This window comes from Pimephales promelas, chromosome 8 (genome assembly GCF_988280905.1).
Source record: "Pimephales promelas chromosome 8, fPimPro1.hap1.1, whole genome shotgun sequence".
Lineage (NCBI taxonomy): Eukaryota > Metazoa > Chordata > Actinopteri > Cypriniformes > Leuciscidae > Pimephales > Pimephales promelas.
This window is the reverse complement of record NC_142776.1, coordinates 15,713,187-15,726,439: the sequence shown is the minus strand read 5'-3', so window position 1 is coordinate 15,726,439 and position 13,253 is coordinate 15,713,187. Positions and strand designations below refer to the sequence as shown.

General features: G+C 37.4%; 1 protein-coding gene across 8 annotated transcripts in view; it reads right to left on the bottom strand.

Annotated features, from left to right (window-relative positions):
* rptor (regulatory associated protein of MTOR, complex 1) overlaps window positions 1-12,273 on the bottom strand; it is a 402,321-nt gene extending 390,048 nt beyond the window's left edge. For 7 of the 8 annotated variants that reach the window (XM_089134063.1, XM_089134065.1, XM_089134064.1 and 4 more), the window contains exon 1: window positions 11,846-12,272. The gene's annotated coding sequence lies outside the window, so the exon portion shown is untranslated. Of the gene's footprint in view, window positions 1-11,845 lie in introns of all 8 variants that reach the window. The other variant, XM_089134067.1, reaches the window with a different exon arrangement.
* Window positions 12,274-13,253: the final 980 nt, after the last annotated feature.

Genomic DNA, 13,253 nt, shown 5'->3' with positions numbered 1-13,253 from the left:
TTCTAACTAATCTATCTTTCTTTCATTCTAACTAATCTATCTTTCTAACTAATCTATCTTTCTTTCTTTCTTACTAATCTATCTTTCTAACTAATCTATCTTTCTTTCCAACAAATCTGACTTTTTTCTTTCTAACTAATCTATCTTTCTTTCTTTTGTTCTAATCTATTTTTCTTTCTTTCTAACGAATCTATCTTTCTTTCTTTCTAACTAATCTATCTATCTTTTTTATAAATAATATATCTTTCTTTCTAACTAATCTTTCTTTTTTCTTTTTAACTAATCTATCTTTCTTTCTTTCAAACTAATTTCTCTTTTTTTCTAAGTAATCTATCTTTTCTTTCTAACTAATCTATCTTTGTATTCTTCCTAACTATTCTATCTTTCTTTTTCATTCGTTCTAATCTATCTTTCTTTCATTCTAATCTATCTTTCTTTCTTACTAATCTATCTTTTTTCTTTCTAACTAATCTATCTATCTTTCTTTCTAACTAATATCTTTCTTTCTAACTAATCTATCTTTCTTTCTTACTAATCTTTCTTTCTAACTAATCTTTCTTTCTAACTAATCTATCTTTTTTCTAACTAAACTATCTTTTTTCTTTCTAACTAATCTATCTTTCTTTCTAACTAATCTATCTTTCTTTCTTTCTAACGAATCTACCTTTCTTTCTAACTAATCTATCTTTCTAACTAATCTATCTTTCTTTCTAACTAATCTATCTTTCTTTCTAACTAATCTATCTTTTTTCTTTCGAACTAATCTTTCTAGGGATCGACCGATATGGATTGTTTAGTGCCGATACCGATTTTTTTCCCCATCAGCCTTAGCCAATGACCAATACGGGCTGCCGATTTTCTTAAGCCGATGTTTGGAGCTGATACATTTTGCTCCCTCAATTTACATCATAAAAATAACATGATGTTAACAAATGTTACAGGTCTCAACTTCAAAATAAAATATTTAACAAATAGTAAAAACATGTGAGGTAGAACAAGAACAAGTAGATAAACAATTTAACAAATATTAAAAACATGAGGTAGAACAAAAAAAAGTTCAGTGCTGAAAATAAATATTTAAGCATAAATTAAATAATTACACTATTGCACACAGTAGCAACCAGCATAATAAAGTGCACAGTGCACACTGTACTTCATTTTAAAAGAAACAAACTGTGTACTGCTTTGGTTTCAATTTTTCTACATAAAATAAAATGAGCATGTGTATTCTCTAATATCACTGCGATGGCGAGGGAGACACACACCACACGTGTCCAAACCTCAGCGAGGTGGGCGCTGAATAAATCTCCCACAAAAAGCACGGAACAGTGTTGGGATTACTTAATCTATGACCAGTGTTCGTAACCAGTGTTGGTCAAGTTACTTGGAAATAGTAATTAGTTACTGATTACTGATTACTTCTCCAAGAAAGTAATCCAATTACTTTACTGATTACTTATTTTCTAAAGTAATTAGTTACTTTACTAGTTAGTTTACTAAGTTACTTTTCAAAAACATAATGCACGACCTGAATACGCTAAAGCATAAACCTTTCAGCCTAATTCTATTCTTTCTGCATATTCCATCATCTAAAATGTAATCAAATTAAACATTCTCTTTTTTTAAACTTGTTTTATTCGTTTCAATATTTTAACTTTATGCACATTGCATCAAGCAAAAATTAAATTAAATGCAACAGTCTCAGACTAGAAGAAAATTGTTGAACATTTAACATTTAATATTTAGATATTTTCTGCACATTCCACCATTTTAATGAAAAAGACAGCCCTTCTTCTGTTAATATAAATTTCTACATATTCCAGCATATAAAATAAATATATTTTGTAAAATCCTTCATTTGAATAGATGTAAAAATAAAATAATGAAAGTCGCTCCTGACTATATTACAGTGTATTAACACTTACGTCTTTTAACAGTATATTGCAGAGAGGAGTAAAAATGTGTTGATCAAAACAGAAAATGCTGTTGCATGCCATATTTTGGCTTCAAGTTTGTTTTGTTTTTTTCTTTCGGAGTTAAACAGTAAGCATGTAGCCGCAGCGGTCATGTCAGACGGAGGAGTTTCACATTCCTGTATCGGCTTGCTGCTTTACATGTGAGACTGTTTCGTGACATGGTTGCTCAGATTTGAGGTAGAATTTTGACATTCTCCAATGGGGGTCCTGTTTCCAGATCAGGATGCTCTCTGCATAGTACGCAAGTCTCTCTCTTGCTCTCCTCGTCTTGCGCGCGATACAAAGTTTGGACTTTGGAACACAGTCTCGCATGCGCGCTCGCTCTAGATTCCGGGAGATTTTAACTAATTTGCAGTATAACTAGTCAATCACAAATGTAGCTCAACGGTTAGATTTATAGATAAACTCATCTTTCAGGCATTTGACCGACGGGATTGACACTTCTGCGCGAGAAATCGGGGGTGTGTCATGTGAGCGTGTGTGAGAGTTGGCAGCTCGACTGCTCTCTCCCGCACTCTAGTCGTCTCTCACTGATGTCGCGGCGCTCATACATCATTTTTATTCACGCACGACTCATGTCACGAGACAGTCTGACTAAACAAAATCTCGGTTAACTAACGCAGTAACGCAGGCTGTTTACGGGGAAGTAACAGTAATCTAATTACTGTTTTTTCAATTGTAATCCCTTACTTTACTCGTTACTAGAAAAAAGTAATTGGATTACAGTAACGCGTTACTTCTAAAGCGTTACTGCCCATCAGTGTTCGTAACAGCTACCGTATGCATACTAGGGCTGTCAATATTGCTCAAATGGTGTTTGCATATTCCCTCTAAAAAAACATATTGAACATCTCGTTGCGCATTTTGTCATTGACGTGCATTTCGTCAATAACAGGACACATTAATACAAAGAGACATAACTACCAGTATTAGATAGTTTATTTGAGTTTAAACATATTTGACAACGTATTAAAAAGCAAGTAAGTCAACTAATGGCCAAGACCGAAGAGCTCACTCTGTCTCGCCCAGACCCACAGGCACTCTCTCTCTCTCTCTCGTCCTCATGCTCTCTGCGCGTCGGTTAAATGAACAACAACAAACAAATGTTGAGTGCTGATCAAGAGTTTTGTGCAAGCAATTTAAGGTTGCGAGTCCCGACTCTTGTCCCAAATATAGCAGGCTTCATTCAGTGATTGAAGTTTCACAGTATATAGAACCGACAGTGAGCGCTCCGAGCGAGCTGTGCAGCTATGGTAACGTTATTAGTCTGCAACCGCGGGCGTGTTTTTCCACATTCAAATATTAATTTTCACCTTCAAAATTAATACATATTCGAATTTAGAATATTCATAGACAGCCCTAATGCATACACCACACGCGTCCAAACCTCAGCCAGGTGGGCGCTGAATAAATCTCCCACAAAAAGCACGAAACAGTGTTGGGATTACTTAATCCTATGACCAGTGTTCATAACAGCTACCGTGTTTTTCCACATTCAAATATTAATTTTCACCTTCAAAATTAATACATATTCGAATTTAGAATATTCATAGACAGCCCTAATGCATACTGAACGGATAGCCTACACCTTAGCTATTTGCAGCTCCCTAATACAATGGCAAGCAGTTAAGTTTTATAGACGAGGCATTCGCGTTTTCCATTTGGACCCACAAACTTGCTTAGATATATAGTTGCAAGCACATAACAGTTATAGAGCAACGTGTTTCCATTTTCAAAGTGTTTGGCAATATTTCAGAAGTCAAACATTTAAAAGATGCTTTGAAAGTTTAAGTTACCATTCTCTTAAAGAGCTGGTTGCACTCTGCTAGTGGGGGACGCCTGTCTATAAATAATGCCGGGGGAAAAAAAAAACTATCGACGAATGGCCGATTCCGATACACGTAAAAACCGCAAATATCGGCCCGATATATCGGCAGGCCACTAAATCTTTCTTTCTTTCTTTCTTTCTTTCTTTCTTTCTTTCTAGCTAATCTATCTTTCTTTATAACTAAACTTTCTTTCTTTTTTTCTTTCTTACTAATCTATCGTTCTTTCTAATGTAGCTTTTTTTCTAACTAATCTATCTTTTTTCTTTCTAACTAATCTATTTTTTTTCTTTCTAACAAATGTATCTATACATCTTTCTTTCTTTCTAACTAATCTATCTTTCTTTCTAACTACTCTATCTTTATTTCTAACTAATCTATCTATCTTGTCTCATCAAACTTTTTTTCATTATTCATCAAACTTTTTTTCTAGTTTAAAATTAAATCTCACCCAACAGAGAAATCCCCCTGCCCCCTCCCCACACAGGATTGTCTTCAAACAGAGCAATGTAAATGAAAATTCATAAAATCACCGAGTCACGCATTGAATCAATGCCATATTGGTCTCTAAGTGAAGCATCAGCATCAGCGCCATGCGACGCATTGCTGCTCAGCTGAGCCTTGAAAAGTGGAACTCAAAGTTAAAAAATATTTAATACCTTCATTACATCTCTTTTAATGAATCAGCTTTTTTGAACGTGTTCGTTGAATGAACGGTTTAATGACTCGCTCAAAGTCCGTTGTCATAACAATGTGCGCGCTGAGTGAAAGCCTTTCAATGCGCATATAGACGCTTTTTAGTTTTGGTTACAGTGGTTACTGAAAATGTCATCGTTTTTGTCCACATAGTAAACATATTTATATAGTAACAGATACATATAAATTAAATAAATAAATGGCGGTAAGGGCATATCGCGCTATTGAGCCTCTCAACATTACCGCAAGGGAAATTCCATATAACCGCGACAGCCTTCGCAGAAGTGAACGAGCCAAAGAGAAATGCACTTTTCATATGGATTACATAAGCAGAGAGCGCTCCGTTTTCTTTCGTTTTGAATTGTTCTTTTTAAAAGTAGACATTTCAATATATATTTATTTCTCAGGTCTATAAGCTTATAGGGTTTCAATTCATGAGACGAGCTCCAATTCAGGCGCCGGCACCTCAATGTCGTGATTATCTGTAGGCTAGCTATATTTTCTTCTTAAATCCAGGCAATTGGTTGATGAAACATTTATTAAAATTGAGATACAATTATTAAAAAAACAAAATTCAATTTTAAAGGAACACTCTGACTTTTGGGGACTTTAGCCTATTTACCTTATCCCCCAGAGTTAGATAAGTCCATACATACCTTTTTCATCTCCGTGTGTGCTATAAGTCTGTTTGACGCACACTCTAAAAAACGATTCGTTGGCCGAACAACCATTACTTATAAAAGTAATTGGATCAAACATAAAAAATTAAGTATTCATAACTTTTCAACGTTTACTTAACATATATAGTGTGTGTAACTCAAAAATATAAGTTACTAGGTGCACTTAAATGTATGTATAAATAAAATGAAAAATACATAAGGCATGTCAACTTGCGTCAAAATTAAGTAAATCTAGCATATCATTTTAAGTACTATATGAGCCACGTGATATGCAATTTCCCGTGATGCCTATCCAGACAAAAATTTTAAGCCATTTTATTTCACAGCACATGTGAAGACATTGAGAAGAGGTAAGCTTATTTTTTGTACTTAGGCCTACACATGATCATTTATTGCATTTTTGGTCAAGAAATTTACTTTTAACTGAATTTCAGAATTGCTACAAATTTTGCATCAACAATTAGAAACGTGTTACTTACGAATGTAAACGTTTGTAGTCTACATGTAAATGAATGAAATAAGTGTTTTGCACGCGAGTATTTGAAGAGTATATATTGTGTTTTTTCAAAATATATGACCATGATGTTGGCTTATGCATTAATGGTGTGTTCACACAGAACGTGAATTTAATTATTTGCGATAGCAGATTACATTCATAGTCAATGCAAAGACGCGAAGACGCATCATTCGCGCCGGGCGTCGCGAATTGGGTGACTCGTTTGCCGCGAACGTCTTCCTCGGTAGAAAAATTTGAACTTGAGCGGGCTGCGGAAGATTCAAGCATCTAACTAGACGCGACGTGTTTGACGCGTTCGGTGTGACCAATTCGGACGGCGCTTTCTCCCCCACGGATAGCCTAGATTATAGGCCTACTTTATTAGCGAGTTGTTTTGGATAAAACAAATGTACCTTGCATATTTACAAATTCCCATATTCTCTATCTATACATGGATCGCGGGGAAGGGGGCTTTGGGGGCGCGGGTTAGTAGCTACTTTTGGTAACGTTAACATAAATATTACATTCAAAAACACATTGCCTACAGCTCCGTGTGCACAATTTATCATTAAATAATGGCAAACTTGATTCTAGCACAATATTATTTTTAAATGACAGCGACAATTCAGTAAATTAAACCTTCAAAATTATTATCAAAATAAGTAAATACCCTTTAAACAAAAGTTTAGCTTCAAATAAAGATAGATCTTTACTGTTTTCCAGTAGTTGTTTTTGAAGAGATTCGTTCAAAACCTCTGGACAAAAGTCATTAATTAACTTCTATTTTGTTTAAATTAATAGATATTAATAGACTAATTTTTATATTTATAGGCATTTAATAATGGACTAATTTGTTACATTTAATTGTTTTTTATTGATTTTTGAAAAAAATAAATATATAGGCCTATATATCTTCTGCCCACCAAGCCTTCATTTCTTTGATCCAAGAAAAAACTGTAATATTGTGACTATTATTATTATTATTTTAACAACTATTTTCTATTTTAATATATTTTAAGATGCAATTTAAAAGTTTTGGGTAAAAAATAAATAATAAAGTGAAATGCTTTATTGTGTGTGTGATTTGCATGTTTAATTTATTTTAAGACATAAGCTGAAGATCTAAAATAAGTTAAAATGGTTGGTTCAACTGATTTAATTGTCTTATTTTTATATATAAATGAGCTTAAATGTTAAGTAAACAGAACTAAGATTTGTTTTGATCTCACATGGCCTGCACTGTGTTGGATTTACTTAAAAGATATATGCACCATTTTTGCGTCATACTTTTTAAGTAATCCGTAATCATTTAATTAAGTAAATTTTTAACTTGGAATAATTTTACATAAAATAAACTTAAATATTTTAGTTCACGTGACATTCTTTACTTAAAAATATATGTAACGTGATGCATACATTTTTAAGTAAAGAATGTTGCGTGAACTCAAATAATTAAGTACATATAACAAAGATTTTCTTGTTAATTTTAAGTAAAATTATTCCAAGTTGGGATTACTTAAAAAGTATGATGCAAAAATGGTGCATATATATTTTAAGTAAATCCAACACATCATTTTTTAGAGTGCACCCACCGCTAGCCTAGCTTAGCACAAAGACTGGATGCGAATGGTTGCAGCTTTCATACTAATCCAAATGAGTGACAAAATAACACAAACGTTTTCCTATTTACATGTTGTGATTTGTATAGTCACAGAGTGTACAAATAACAAAGTCAAATGAGACACATCTTTTAACCGTATAAAACCTGGGAACTATTCTCTGAAGGCGAAGTACTGCTACTTTGCCGGAGTGATAACCGCATCACCGGAGACACGCCGTGGTGAGGAGCGGAGAGTTCGCTCAGAGTTTGGGTAACAGAGTCAGCAATTTATAAATAGTAAAAGCATAGTTTACAGTCATGGGTTTTCGCTCTATTGTAAATAGCTGCGACAGTAAACTGGGGAGGTAATACCATGTTTCACAGACTTCCAACTAAAAACGCTGACTGGATGAAGAAATGGCTAACTTACTTACTCTGGATATTGATCCAAACACACCTAAATAGATTATCAAGGGACATTATGTTTGCTCGGTACATTTCAATGAGGACGACTATTTTGAAAAAATGGAATTTTCCACACGGACCATAATGTGCTGAAGGATACGGCCATCCCATCTATAGCACAGACAGGACAAGTGGATCACCTGCGGCTGAGGTACGTGTTATGTTTTTAGATGACCTACTGTTAACAGTGCCATTAGCCAGATCTAATGTAACGTTAAGTCAAGTCAAGTCACATTTATTTATATAGCGCTTTTCACAATACAGATTGTATCAAAGCAGCTTCACAGTGATAACACTTGATCTGTAGATAAAGGTCTATGGTTTTGCATAAAAAACTTTATATTGCAGGGGCCCGTTCTTCGTACGTCGCTAACTCAGTTAGCTGGATTTGATTGTTGGCGATTTGCCATGATCTTGGATTGTTTGGTTCTTCAACACCAGTGGTGTAGTGCAGGGTATACGCAGGTATACAGCGTATACCCACTTCCTTTTCAGTCGGCATTGCGTATACCCACTTCTAAATCCCCTCTGATGCGCATCATTTAGTTGCTAATCCAATTTCGTGAATAAAAAAAAAACACCCAGTTAGAGTTGTACCCGTAATATTAACTCTAATTTGTTGCTGCAATGATTCTCCCATGGCGACGATAACTGACCTTCTCTGATCTGCTTCAGCACTCACCTGCTCGTCAATATCAAAATGTTCGTGAGACCAATCAAAGAATGCAGATTTTTGTTCATAGAAGCGCGAGCCGAGTGCGAATCCCAACGCGACGCTTCACTTCAGTTAACGACAGTGCGAGATAAGATGCAAGTAGCTCAAATTTACGGCTGTTTTTCAATAGACGTTTTAAATGACCGACAGAAATAATCAGTTTGATTAAAGGCAATGGAAATTATAAGCTCAATTTAACAACACAAGCACCCTATTAAATATATTGCCATTATTATTGTATAAATATATTTGTATAACGTTTTTTCGAATGTGTTTGACTTTTCACTGCTTGTATAACTCCGCTTGTCTGTGTTTGCGCCACTTGCATCATTAAGCCAGAGGGTGGCGACAAGTGGCTGTCTTTTTGAGTGAGCAATTGAACCATAAATTAAATTAAAAAACCCTGGTCAGGGTCACAAATGATCTTCTTGTGGCTGCTGACCAGGGCTCTCCATCTCTCCTTATTCTCTTGGACCTCACAGCCGCCTTTGACACTGTTGACCACGCCATTTTACTCCATCGTTTGCAACACCTCATTGGCATCTCACACACAGCACTTCAATGGTTTCGATCCTATCTGACTGACAGGGTTGAGTATGTGGCCCTGGGGGGGGCCAGGTCGAGGCCCCACATAGACACATGTGGAGTGCCCCAGGGTTCCGTTCTCGGCCCTACCCTTTTCTCCATTTATATGCTCCCACTGGGCCACATCATCAGCAAGCATGGCGTTGCCTTCCATTGCTATGCTGATGATACTCAGCTATATGTCAGGCTAGACCCAACATCACCTACACTATCACTGTCCACTCTAAACGCCTGCCTGGAGGAGACAAGGGCATGGATGACGGATAACTTCCTCCAGCTAAACAGCACCAAAACTGAAGGTCTCCTAATTGGGACCCCACACCAACTCCGATCTTCCCCCCTGACCGTTTACTCATTTGCTGGCCATGATATTCATTTGACATCCTCCATAGTAAACCTGGGGGTACGATTTGACGCCCATTTATCACTTAATACTCACATCCAACACATCTGTAAAACTGCATTTTTTCATCTCCGGAACATCTCCAAACTCCGCCCCTCCCTCTCCTTTTCTGATGCAGAAATGCTTGTGCATGCCTTTGTCTCCTCCAGGCTTGACTTTTGCAATTCACTCCTCGTTGGGATCCCTGGCAGTAGCATGCAAAGATTGCAGTACATTCAGAATTGCGCTGCCAGGGTCCTGATGAGGGTGCGCAAATTCGAGCACATCACACCTATCCTCCAAAAACTCCATTGGCTCCCGGTCAGATTTAGGATTGATTATAAGATCTGTCTCCTAACGTATCAGTGCGTCCACGGTAGCGCACCAGAGTACCTCACAGAACTCATTAATATTCATAATCCATCCCAACATCTCCGCTCTTCTGACACTCACAAACTCCAGGTTCCTAAGTCTAAACTCCGCACTATGGGAGACAGGGCCTTCCAGGTAGCTGCACCTCGAATTTGGAACGCTCTACCTAATCACCTGAGAGCGCCAGAGTCTATAGAGGTTTTTAAAAATAAACTAAAGACCCACCTATTTTTAACTGCATTTTCTTAAACTATATTTGCTTTTGTTGTTAACTGACTGTTCTTAAGTCTGTTGTCTTAATTCTGTCATTGCATGTTTTTATATCTATTCTTATTGTTTTTATCTGTACACTTGTAGCACTTTGAGATATGTTCGTCATGTGTAAAGTGCATTACAAATAAAATTCATTATTATTATTATTATTATTATTAAATTAACAGATTAGTCCAAAAAACATTGATTAATTTAGGAAAGAAAAGTCGCTGAAACTGGAACTGATTCTCATGTTTAAGAATCTGATCAAATAGGCTACTTCATGCTTTTAAATCTATTGTTGTCAATTTTTTTGGCCATCAAAACACCTTAAAATGCTCATTTCGAGATCAGGAAACTCAAAATTTTCTCGGGGTTCCCCCGAACCCCCCTAGAGTTAAAATTTATGTGACCTGGCAGGCACCTGGGTATTTAGAAAACCATATGTGCGGCCCTGATATGCAAGAATACTACTGATTCTATGTGTTCTATTGTATTCATTAGACTCTATTCTATAGTCTTGCATATTGAATACTAATGCAAGACTAGTAGTCTTACATGTCACTGTTTATAACACAGAGCGTTCATCCTTTGCTGGGATGCTTAAAAAGTTATATTGGGGGCATAAATTAAGAGTTTACCCACTTCTCCAGGCACCACTACATCACTGTTCGACACTCATCCTGGACTTGCTGTCATAGCAACAGGTGCGCTAGCTTGAACCTGCTCGCAAGCAGGCTTATTTCAGGTTAACAGGATTAGATCGCGACTTTATAAGCGGAGGTGAAACGGGAAGTCTTTAAGCGCAGCGCAATAGTGTACTTTTTGAGAGATATCATTTTTCTCATGACTCGTGAGGATGGCGTTTACATCATTAATTTGTTGGAAACGCATAAATGTTCGACCCGGAGTCGGGCTTTAATAATGCAAGCAAGTTACTATTGCGATTCTTATCCAGATTAGTAAGATTATATCAAATTTTATAAAGGCAGTTGACTGACTAAAATCTCTTTGATGGTGTGTGACTATGTTCCATATCACAAATATGGCCAGCATCTGTGCATGATTCAAGAATTTTCTGAGATTTATTCACATTATTTGAATGTGGTGAGGAAAAAATATATCAAGCTCACTGTATTACATACAATTATGCTTATCCTAACAGAACTGAATTTTTCCTTTATACAGGTGATTACAGCAGGATCCTGCCTGGAGACAGGTGTTTTATGACCCCATTCCCTGACCAGTTACAATGCCACTCTAGCCAGGACAAGGGCACACAATGAGTGAACTTTAGTCAACTAAAGTGTCTGAAAAGTCTGAGGGTTGCACCTGACAGGGCCTGTGACATTGCATGGGCCATATTACACAACATTGCACCATCAGAAAATTTTTTTTGCCGCGCTTGTGCGGACACTCTGATCGGGTGCACAGGCCTCTTACAATCATCTCCTGCACTCGGCCTCCGAAGCACCACTAACTCCCCCTCCGTTTCCCCAACGGGTTGGTTAGTCGTAGACTCAAAATAACATGATTATATTAAAGCTGCAAAATAACATGATTATATTACGGTTACCTAAATACCATAATTCCTGCCGTTATAGTTACACTGTACAAAGCAAAGAAAACATTGGTCATTTCCTCTATACAGTAAAGCGTCCAGAAAAGGGGTCACTTTTCTTTATTGTTGAAAGTGGCGTATAAGAAATTACAATAGTTTTTCTATAGCAACGAAGCTATTTTAGCACCATGGTGAATTGTTTATGGGAAACTATGTGGTTTTGTGAATTGTACTCGCACCTCTGGTCAGCAGAGTTTTCCAAAGCTCGAGCTGGAGATCCGCTGCGTCTACGGACGATAACACAGATCACTCCCGTCAGCAGCTCAAACGGCAGTGTCCACAGCCTGTGGAGGATCTGAAGGCGCTGGGTCAAGGCGTTTTTGCAGGGGGATCTGCGCTGGCTCTGCTTTTGGTTCTGGGTCAGACGCAGCGGCCCATCATCATCCTCACACACTGCGTGAGCCACGGCAGGAGCTCGATACCTTAATCCGAGGGTCTCTTTCCGTGCACTTTCTGTTGTTCTCGATAATGGATCAGCACCGTGAAACTGCGGTAAATTTTAATAAGACTTCTCCAGGTGAGATTGTTTCTCAACACTTGCGCAAGGGCGCCGCCATCTTGGGGTGGACCCAGAATGCACCACGCACATCGAGGGCGAGCATGGGGGCGCGCTACATCTGAGGACGTCTACAAACACGTCACCGCTCGTTGGGCGGAAGACCCAAGCCTAGCCTAAGAAAAACATGTAATGCTTTGAAAACACTGGATTTTAAGCATACATTTTTTTTCTCTCTTCTTGGCAGTGAATGTAATATTGTGAATATGTAATACCTCTGTTCTTATGGCATTGAATTAAAAAAATAATAATAAACTAAAAACAGTGACGAAAAAAGCCTAGCCCAAGATAGCCATGTTTTAAATTTTTCCAAATAGAGTAGGCTACCGAAGTTATCACTCTGTAGGCCAAAACGCGGAAGTGAGTTAGCATTTTAGCACTACCGGTTTCCTCGCTCTAAAGTCTATGGGATTTTTTAATGGGTTTTTGCTAAATCGCCTGAAATAAGGTCTGTGGTTAAAGGTGCCATCAGTCAAATTTGAGGTTAAAATATCCAAAAAATTAGCTACTTGCATCAAAAGAATGAGAAGAAATAAGGTTAATGATCTCATTAAAAAATGACAAGTTGTGCTGCCTAGATATTAACCTGAATTAGCATGCTAAATTACAATCCCGGCCCGGCAGGTGTCATAATACCATAGACCGTAAAAGAAATGGACAGAGTCATCTCATTGGAAATCCATTAAGACGATTGAAGCCCGTTTTTGGTGATTTTTTAGCACTTTTTGACCCTGACGCACAGACTCAAACAGAGCTTGACGACGTAGATGTGACGAGAGCCACCCGTCTGTCTTCTAGTGCAGTGGCATGCGAAAATCTGAATCATTCCCTTCCGAAACATGCAGAGGAGGTGGAGAGTGTAAGTAGGAGCTGTCCATGAGCTAGGAGAAGGAGACACTTTTGCTAGGTATTCTGATTAATTATTTTGTCATTTTGCCTCCACATTTCCCCGATTGCGCGCGAGCCTCGCCTCCTGTACATACGGTAATCTCTCTCCTGTGCGACAGAGAGTCGCGTGGGTTTGACGCAAT